We start from the raw sequence: 10,176 nt of genomic DNA, 5'->3' as shown, positions 1-10,176 counted from the left end.
CATTAAAGACAGCTGCCAACACTTTCTGGTTCTTGCCATTAGGTTCTCAAATAAGGGATAGAGAATTCTGATCCACATACTCTATCAGGCTACAATGTGGCTACTTCTATGTCTCTTTACTTGGTTTATTCTCCAGGTAAGTAGAGAGATTGCAAATGTTTGGTGCTTACTGTAAGCCAACTCTCCTTTAATTTATTCTCCATAGACGGAATTTAAGTTCTATGAGGGTAGGGGATTGTCTATTGTCATAACAGAAGTGCACCAGCCCACCCACTACCTGCCTGGCCAAGCCCCCTCACTGGCTTACCTGTCTTCTGCCCTTACCTGCTTTCTTTCTCTCCCTCCCACTGAAGAGTATTCAAAAATGTCAACAGTGATATGTAATCTATATCACTGTTGCCAAACCTAGAAATTTCCTGTCTTATGCAGAATAAAAGTCAATGTCGGGTCTGGGGAGATAATTCAGTGGTCTAAGCGCCTGATTGTCAAGTGCAAGGACTCAGATTCGATCCCTGGTACCACATGCCAGGCCTGCTCATGAACCCCAGTGAATACTGTGCCAGCCACAGAAATGGGAGTGTATGCCTGTAATCCCAGCGCTGGTGAGGCTGAGACTAGAGGATCACTGTCTGAGCCGAGTAGCAAGACCCTGTACCAAATAAATACATAAGTGAAATATTTTTGTAAAAAAAATTTTAATCAATGTTTTACTGTACCTTTAATGTCCAATACATCCCCTTCACAATGTAGATGTGAGAAGTGATTGCCCAAAATATGAAAAATAAACAACAGTCATAGCTAGGGCCAACTCTCATGAGATTTACCGGGAATCAGAGTACGAGCCATGGCTGTGTGAAAAGCTGAAGTTGCAGGATGGGAACATGTTGGAATCTGACCTTGGCAGGAAGTGTGACCGGTGCTTGGCAGATGCAGTCATGCAGATAGGTACTGGTTTTGGATTAGGAGTTGTTTTTTCTTTTACCTTCTTTAAAAGAAGAATGTGGTCCTTAGCCTTTGGTTCTACATGGGATTGAGGATGGCCTGCTCCAACTGTCAGCATGATTTCCAGACTCCATATCTTCTACATGGAAAATATGTCAAAGAGCAGGAGCAGTGACCCACACCAAGAGCATCCCAGCGGGAGCAGGAGCGGTCATGTTTATTCCTCAGGAATACTGAGTGCCCTGGAGTAAGCTGATGCTCTTCTGTAGCAGTGTTTTAAAGCAGTAATGCTCTGGCACACTGTTTATGTATTGGAAACCAAGTTTGTTTCTTGTTTTGTATTTTCTCTCTATAAATTGTAAGGAGGTGATCTTAAAAGAAATAAATTTATTTATTTATTTTAAATTTATTTGTTTATTTATTTATTTATTCATTTAGTGTGTGTGGCCAGCTCAGCCCACCAGGGGGTGGGGCTGGCTGGCATGTGGTGCTGGGGGATTGAACCGCAGTCCCTATGTTTTGCTTAGCTTAGCTTGTTCTAAGTAGGTGCTTTAGACCACTGAGCCATCTCACCAGCCCAAAAGAAATAAATTTAAAACGAAAAAAAAAGTCATGTCTAGATAAATCAACAGAACTAGGAAATGGGCTCATAATATCAACTTCACTACAGATGTGAAACAATATTAATTTAGGCCCAGACTCACACAGAAAGATATTCACAATGACTTGGAAAACAAATTCATGGAATGTATTAAGTAAGAACTTTATCAACACTCAGGTAAACCACATGACAAGATATGCCTTATTTTCTCTCATTGCTAGGGCAAAATACCCAACACTTATAATTAACAAAGGAAAAGTTTATTTAGCTCACAGTTTGCAGAGGTTTCAGTCCATACTTGGCTGGCTCCAAGGCAGAGTGACACATGGCAGAGGGCAGCAGTTCATGGTGGCAGAAAGCAGCAAAGAGCAAAGGCAAAAGGGAGAAGCAGCAGCAGCAGTGGCAGAGGCAAGCTTCTCTCCTTGAGGCTACCTGCCCCAGGGTGGGTGTAGCACTCACACCCATAATCCCAGAAGTACTCAGACCCATAATCACAGCCTTAGATCATGAATTAATCACAAACTCTAGAACCATGCCCCAGTGATCGCATGAAGGCTTTGGGGGAACAACTACACAGAAACCATAACAAGGGAGAAATATTTGCTATTTTTCCCTCTAGAGTTTGTTTCACTTCTGTTTAATATGTACTCACCATATATAATTAATAATAGGCTTTTTTATAATCAAACTTCTGCAACCCTTTACTAAATACTTCACACAAGTCATGAATGAATGACATTGTAGCATTATGATGAGGCACCTGGAGAAGCGGTTTGTCCTCTTCCACTTTGTGACTGCACTGAGAAAATGCCATTTATGGGCCAAGAAATGGCCCTTGATCAGACACACAGTACATAATATTTGAAAATAATAAACAACTATTACTGGTTAATATACTTACCATACTATCTTTTTTATCACTAGAGTGTATATTTTGTTAGTTACGAAGAATGTACTGTAGAGAAGTGTGCTAAACTATACCAGCAGCAGCTTCACACAGTGTATGTTTACTGTATGCTTTGATTAGAACAAAGGACCGTGTCGGGCAAGGGACTTGCCAATTAATTTTTTTATATGCAAACTTCACAGTATTCATGTAGTAACCAAATCACCAAATGATACATTTCTCAGCCATAGCTCAACTGTAACTGAAGCACAGCTGTAGTTCCAGAGGTAACATGGAGATTAGAGCAGGATGAACTGTCTCTTCTATAAATGCTGTTCACAAATGTATCCGTGAGCAGTGCTTAGGGCAGACTGCCCACTTGATTGGCTTTGGGATCCACCCAGCGGACTGGCGTAGAACACCTCTGGGTGTATCTGCGACTACACCACACAGTTCTGCCATGATGTTCCCGCATCAGAACCTCCCAGCCAAATACCAAATCCCTTGAAACCATAAGCTAAATTAATGTGGACCTTCTTTACATTGTGGGTATTGGCTATTCTGTCCCAGGAATAGGAAAACAAACAAAAAACAAAACTGGTGATAATGACATCATTTCTGTCATTTACTGATTTGCAGGAGTTTGGAAAGATTTGAAGATATTTGTTAAAGAAGCTTTTACTTCTCCCCCTCACTTCTCACTCAGAGGCCAGTGCTGTAGGAAGAGCCTGACAGGTGCTTCTAGTTAGCGAATGCTTGCAACAGTGCAGACCATAAAGGGCAGGCTCAAGATGTTTCACTGGCAGTTAGACTAAGCCATGTATGTTATATTCTGGCAGAAAATTTGTGTATACCTATGTCTATTTTCTGAGACCTTGTAAGAGATTGACATTAAGAGTAATGGACCAATTAATGAATTCCTATATTCAACCCTGGCATGGCTACTGTTGGCTGTTTTAGCTGAATTTATGGTGAGAATTGGGTGTAAAAAGTAGAGCAGAAAAATTTGAGAACTTCAGTTTTGGCCCAGAGGAACCATGTGTAAAGTTGGGGCCAAATAAGGGGGTTGCTGCAGAGATTAGCACCATTAAAAAAGAAAGCAGGTAGTTTATACCAACACAAAAAATAAGATGCCTTGAGGGAACTCAGAAATCATCAAGACACCAGTCATGGCACAATAGAGGGTACAAAAGCGCTCACATTTCCTTTTAGAAGGTAGCCCTAGGCTCTGTGCTTAAGAATGCCTCCAAGGGCATTCATTCCCCTGGATTGATTTTACCTTGCTCAGCTAATTTAGAGGCTGCTGCAGGCACTCAGAGGCCACTGCAGTCATGGCCCAAGGGATCCAGCTATTCCTTCCCCTGATAGTAGATTTGTACAATGTCTGTGTGGTTTTACCCCAATGTAGAAAGGAAGCTTTTGGGTCAACAAAACTTTCACCTAGATTTCTGATGAAAATCCATAAATGCCAGGCAAGGAGCTCCTAGTAGGAAAATACATGAAGCTATTGGAATGATGCCAAGGCTCAATTCAGACCTCAGAAAACTAGGGATCCCCGGAATGTGGAATATTTGCCAAAGAAAGTTGCAGGCCATAAATGCAGTCAGTTCAACAGAGGCACTGTGGGCTTCAGCTGGCAAGACCATGGAAATGGAGCCATTGAACCCTTTGGAATTTTGCCACAAGATATCTCGTGCTGGACATGAGATAAGGATTGCTGGACAAGAGATGTGGATTGCAGGACAGCATTTGGCCTGCTGCATTTTGGTCTGGTTTTAGTCTAATTCTTCTCCACCTCCCTGTTCCTCTCTTTTGACTTGGAATGTTGTCCTGTGCCATTTTACCTTGGAATTGTGTAGCTTTTTCTAGAGATTCATGGCTAAGAGTTTCCTGAATTTTAGAAAAGACTTGGACTTGAACTTTCAAGCAATTCTGGCACTGCTGAGATTTTGGGAAAAAGATTGTTGCACTTTCAACTGCACACATTGCAGCTGTGTTATGTTGGATGTAATTACTACCTTCCTATTGTCTTTACTTGGAAAGGACATAGGACTTAAGAATATGTGTGTGGGTATAAAGTTAACAAGATGTGGGGTCTGCTGTTGAGGGCTGAGTGTCAACTTAATTGGCTTGGCTGTCACTCAGAGGGTCAAGGATGCACATTTCCAGTTGTGTTCCAGTGTATCACGCAGGCATGGACCTTGGGTTCCACATCCAGTTCCTGGCCCCTTCTTCTTGGGCTCTGTTCCCCTGTCAACTTCTCCAGTCATGAGATAAGCAGCTCTTGTTGAGGCTTTGCACCGTGATGCTGGTGCCCTGCAGCCAGCAGACCATGGACTGAGTTCTCCAGGGCCATGTTCCAAAGTAAACATCAGATCCTTTAGTCGTGGTTGTTGGATGTTATGCTCCTGTCATAGGAAAAGTAGCTGATGTGCTGTGTGACCAGCACCAGAAAGCCCTGCTGAATCACACTTAAGATCAAATGCAGGTTGATTAAATGTGTAAATATGTACTTGGTACAAGTCTTGCTACGCAACACAGACTCGTAGTGATCCTCCTGTGTCAGCCTCCCCAGTGCTGGGATTATAGGCATGCACTACCAAACGCAGTTTCAGGGGCTGGATCAGCAGCCTGGGGGCAGACCTGGTGTGGCATGTAGTGCTGGAGATCAAACCCAGGTCCCTGTACTTGCCAGGCAGCACCTAGACCACTGAGCTCTCTCTTTGGCCCCTAAATGTCTAAATAGGAAAGGCAAAATTATCACATGCTTAGAAGATAAGATAAAATATTAACTTCTTAGTGTCATGTTATAAAATAATATGCATGAGTTGACTTCAAGAAAAGATGTATACTAGACAGCCAATAATATTGATTAAGTTGAATATTTTTATTGCTTTTGGTATAGCTGCACTCCTGTATATATAAGCAGCCTTTCCTTAAGAAAATACAAATTACTTTAAATGTACAGCAAGAGCTTCTTAGCAATGTCCAGTGATAAACTTAAAATCTGTGAAACTGCCTTTTAAAATAGATTGTTGTATTTGATCCCTAGTGTGGTGACTGAGACTAGGCGTGATGGTGCGTGCCTGTAATCCCAGCGCTTGGGAGGCTGAAAACAGGAAGTTCACTGCAAATTCAATCTGTGTAGTAAGACCCTGTAGACACTGCTAAGTACATAAAATAAATAAATAAATAAATAAATAAATAAATACATTGTAGACTTATAGCAAACATATACCTAACACCCTTAAAGAAGACCTTAACTTTAATGTAATCATTTCTATTTTATTATTTAAATAAAACTCCAGTCACCATTCTATTGCCAAAAGATGAAAATATTGAGAATAATAGGAAATAGTAAAAGGGCAAATAAGATGTTTGTGCCCTTTCAAGACTTGTTTCTGTGTGGAATAAATCATCCACTATGACTCATTCCACTTAGACTCTCCTTACTTTTTAAAGGCTATAGCAATTTCTTTCTTTAAATGTAACATTTGTTTCTTCATGAAGAACTGAGTTCTGTAGCAAAAAGTCCAGAGAGAATTGATTCTCTAGCTCCAGTTTAATATTGTAAATGTTGCATTCCTAACATATGTGGTATCAAAATCACCTGTTTATCTAGAGAAGGCCAGATAGGGACTAGGGATTTTCAACCTTGTAATTATAAAGTGAATTTTACAGCAAGGATTTCAATAGTAATTGTGTTGGTAGAGTTATTATAAACTCAGATTTCATGTTAGATTTCCGACTTTCTGGGATAAAAATTTTCTGATTTAGCTGTTCAGTCTACAAACTTTACTCAAGGGGAGCTTGCTGACTAATACAAGCATTAGGAATGGGTAGTCATAAAACCGAAATAGTTCTAATAAAATGCAGCATCTCTCACCTAGCACCCAAGATGATCATCTTTTTGCTCTACCACTATCAGGGGCATCATTAACACAATTTCCGTCTTGGTTACTTTGCTGTCATTGTTGAGACAAAAATACACAACACCCAAAAGGAAGGAAGAAAAGGTTCATGTATCTCCCAGTTTGTGGAGGTTTCTGCCCATACACAGCTGGCTCCAAGGCAGAGTGGCACGTGGCAGAGGGCATCACTTCCCGGCAGTGGAAAACAGGAAAAGCACCAAGAGCAAAAGGGAGGAGCAGCAGAGATCCAGCCTCCTTCCCTCCTTTATATTGTATGAGGCTCACTGCCCCAGGGTGCATGTAGCACTCACACCCATAATCCCAGCATTGGATCATAAATCAATCACAAATTCTATAAGCCCTTCCCATGACTGTATGAGGCTATAGAAAGACAACTGGGCACAAACCATAATTTTCTTTCAAAGAATATTTCTTCATTTTTAATCAGTATTTTACTGTTTAGCTTTGGTCACTTAAGTAAATATCATGAAACTCAGTTATTTAAAACAGTATTTCATAACCAGGCAGGGTGGTACATGCCTACAATCTCAGCACATGGAGGGCTGAGGCAGGAGGATTGCCATGAGTTGAAGGTCATGGCAGTGGCCTGGAAGATGTCTGGTTATCATCCAGGATAACACAGGTAGAGTCAGGCTATGCGTCTCTCCCCATCTAACAGGTTAGCCGTCTCCTGTTGCTGGGGCCACCTTAGAACTCCAAGAAGCCAGTGCACCATGCCTCTTCTACATTAGACTATGATCCCAAATGAGTCAAAAGACTAGACCAGTATAAGGGACAGCAAAAGGTCTTGCTCTTGCTAGAGTGAGAGGCAAAATACTGAATCTTCTATAATTTACCAAAGTTAAGCAATGTACCTTGCTGAAGATCACTCAGACATCACAGCTATGTTTCTTTTTTAATTAATTTTAATGAGAAATAAATAGCAATGAGACAGTTTCAAAACCAATTAGTAGGACAGTTTCAATAGTTAATACATTGCATATTGTTGTCTTTGTAGAGGTTATTCATAGTACAAGATGCAGACATGGAAACTGTCCAAACACTATTAGTACAAATCTTTCTTCTCACTGAATTAAGAGAAAATAGCTGTATATCAATCCTAACTATTTTGTATATACAGATACAAAATGGTCTTTCCTTTGTATCCCCTTTTCTTTTTTAGTTTTGTCATAGAAGGGTATTCCACTGCCATTTAAATATTGTAGGTGCATGAATTCAGCAAAATAATCCAATATAGTCCAGTAGTCCATAATAGTAGTGGGTTATCTGTAGGACTGGCAATGTCAGAAGTTGTTGGCTTGAGCCTTTTACAGCTCAGCATATTAATATGGCTTTACTTTTTATACTTCATTTTTTATATTTTTCTGCTGGATGGTTAAGACCAAGATAAAGAAAGACCTTTATAACAAGAAGTGTAACTTTTATTTCTGACAAAGTAAATCAAATCCCCTCAGGATTTATCCTGAAACTCTGCACTGCAGTTTGTAGATTCTTTGTCAGTGTCAGCCATTTGGATAAGTCAAGGCCATTGATTGACCAATTTGCTCTCTGTGAAAGCCTGAGAGAATGTTTTCTCTCCAGATGACTCTCCTGAGGCACACTCTACATCATCGACCACTTTCCTCTGTGGCCCTATAATCTCCTTCATCAGAAAATTGGGGACACAACTGAGTTACATGATGTTATAGTACAGGTTCTCCTATGTCCTGATTCCTCACTGACTGAAAGGCTAGGGACAAAGTGTTGGCTGTCCTTGCAGCCCTTCTTTTTCTCTAATTTTTGGTCTGCAAACTTAAGTTGTTAACCCTCCATAAGAGAAGCTTAATGATATTATTACCCTATAACATAGGCAGTTGAGCTTAACCTCACTATCTGTCAATATTAAACATCTTAGACATAACGTGGAACAGGTATTTTCCATCAAGTATTGATATGTTAAACTTTAAATCCCTACAGAGTGTGAAGAAAAAAATTTAAAAAATAGGAATAAACAATTACATATTTTTTCACAGAAATTTAGAAATCTAACCATGCACAGCATTGTAGCAAGACAGTCTTATGACATTTTTTTCTTGTCTCTTGTTTTCATTTATTGCCCTTTAAAAAAAAACAAACATTTACTTGAGAGACAATATGGCAGTAATTGGTATGACATAACAAGCAGTGCATATTTAGAAGACCAGAATGACAGGCATTCCAAGCACGACCCTACTATTACACATTGCTATCTTCAGTGCAGTTCCATAGCTATGTTTCTAACACAGTGCTGGTCCTCTATCCCAACTGCCATGACAAGGGTAATCAATGTAATCCAGAGCAAAGAAAATGGGTTTTCTAATTACTTGATAGTATTATGGATAATGTAATTGAGAAAATCCTTCTGAGCATAAAAATCTTAGCTACCAGAAGATGATCAAACGCTGGACCTTGCGCTTGCCAGGCAGGCACGTAAGCTGCTGAGCTATATCCCCAGCCAGAGAATGGTAGTTTTATCCCTTTGTTAACTCCATGTCTACTGGAACCTCAGACAAACAGGAATATGAGGTGCTGGGGAGTAAGTACTGTGCTGCTTTTTATTTCCCTGTTACCTAAAATGTTCTTGTATTGAGCAGGTTGCCTTAGGCGGGAGAGAATTTCCAGAAACTTCTCATACTCAATATTAATAAAATGGATTTTTGAGGCTGAAATAATAAAGCAAAAGTAATTATTCTCCCAACTGCTATTATAAGTCTTTTCACGCAGTGAGTTCTTTTTCTGCTCTGGAAATAAGTTTATATTCAACGTTAAAGATGCTTTATAGGTAATAGAGGTCCTTCAGCTACTCCAACCTCTAAGCCAGCTTCAGTCAGTTAATGTAAGTACTGATAAAACCTCAAACTTCATTTTAATTATTCTTTTATTAACCTATTTTCACTGTAATAACAAACCTAAATGACTTTTCCACCCGCTGTCCCCCACCCCCACCCCGAGCGCCGCTCCAGCTGCACCGCGCTAGCTCTGAGCTCCTGGCTCCTGCTAAGCTTGCGCGGCCGCCACCTCCCTCAGCCACCATCATGATTATCTACCGGGATCTCATCAGCCACGATGAGATGTTCTCCGACATTTCCAAGATCCGGGAGATCGCGGACGGGCTGTGCCTGGAGGTGGAGGGCAAGATGGTCAGTAGAACAGAGGGTGCCATTGACGACGCGCTCATTGGTGGCAATGCCTCCGCTGAAGGCCTAGAGGGGGAAGGCACCGAAAGCACCGTAGTCACTGGTGTAGATATTGTAATGAACCATCACTTGCAGGAAACCAGCTTCACAAAAGAGGCCTACAAGAAATACATCAAAGATTATATGAAATCAATCAAAGGCAAACTTGAAGAACAAAGACCAGAAAGAGTAAAACCGTTTATGTTGGGGGCTGCAGAGCAAATCAAGCACATCCTTGCTAATTTCAAAAACTATCAGTTCTTTATTGGTGCATACATGAATCCAGATGGCATGGTTGCTCTCCTGGACCACCGTGAGGATGGTGTGACCCTATTTATGATTTTCTTTAAGGGTGGTTTAGAAATGGAAAAACGTTAATGGATTCGATGGTAACCTTGGATCTATCACTTGTCATAACTGGCTGCTGCTTGTCATCTACACAACACCCAGATTTTAGACAAATGGGACTGATGTCATCTTGAATGCTTCATTTATTTTGACCATGATTTATTTGGAGTGGAGGCATTGTTTTTTAGGGAAAAAACACATCATGTAGGTTGTCTAAAAATAAAGTGCATTTAAACTCAAAAAAAAAACCCAAATGAAATCTTTTTTTTTTTC

At 40.5% G+C, this 10,176-nt stretch overlaps 2 pseudogenes; both read left to right on the top strand.

Moving 5' to 3' along the window:
• Positions 1 to 881: 881 nt before the first annotated feature.
• LOC101587800 lies at positions 882 to 1,145 on the top strand (annotated as a pseudogene).
• Positions 1,146 to 9,354: 8,209 nt separating this feature from the next.
• On the top strand, positions 9,355 to 10,016 carry LOC101591753 (annotated as a pseudogene).
• The last annotated feature ends 160 nt before the right edge of the window (positions 10,017 to 10,176 follow it).

Source organism: Octodon degus, unplaced genomic scaffold (genome assembly GCF_000260255.1).
Source record: "Octodon degus isolate 3935 unplaced genomic scaffold, OctDeg1.0 scaffold00241, whole genome shotgun sequence".
NCBI lineage: Eukaryota > Metazoa > Chordata > Mammalia > Rodentia > Octodontidae > Octodon > Octodon degus.
This window is presented reverse-complemented; position numbering and strand designations above follow the sequence as displayed.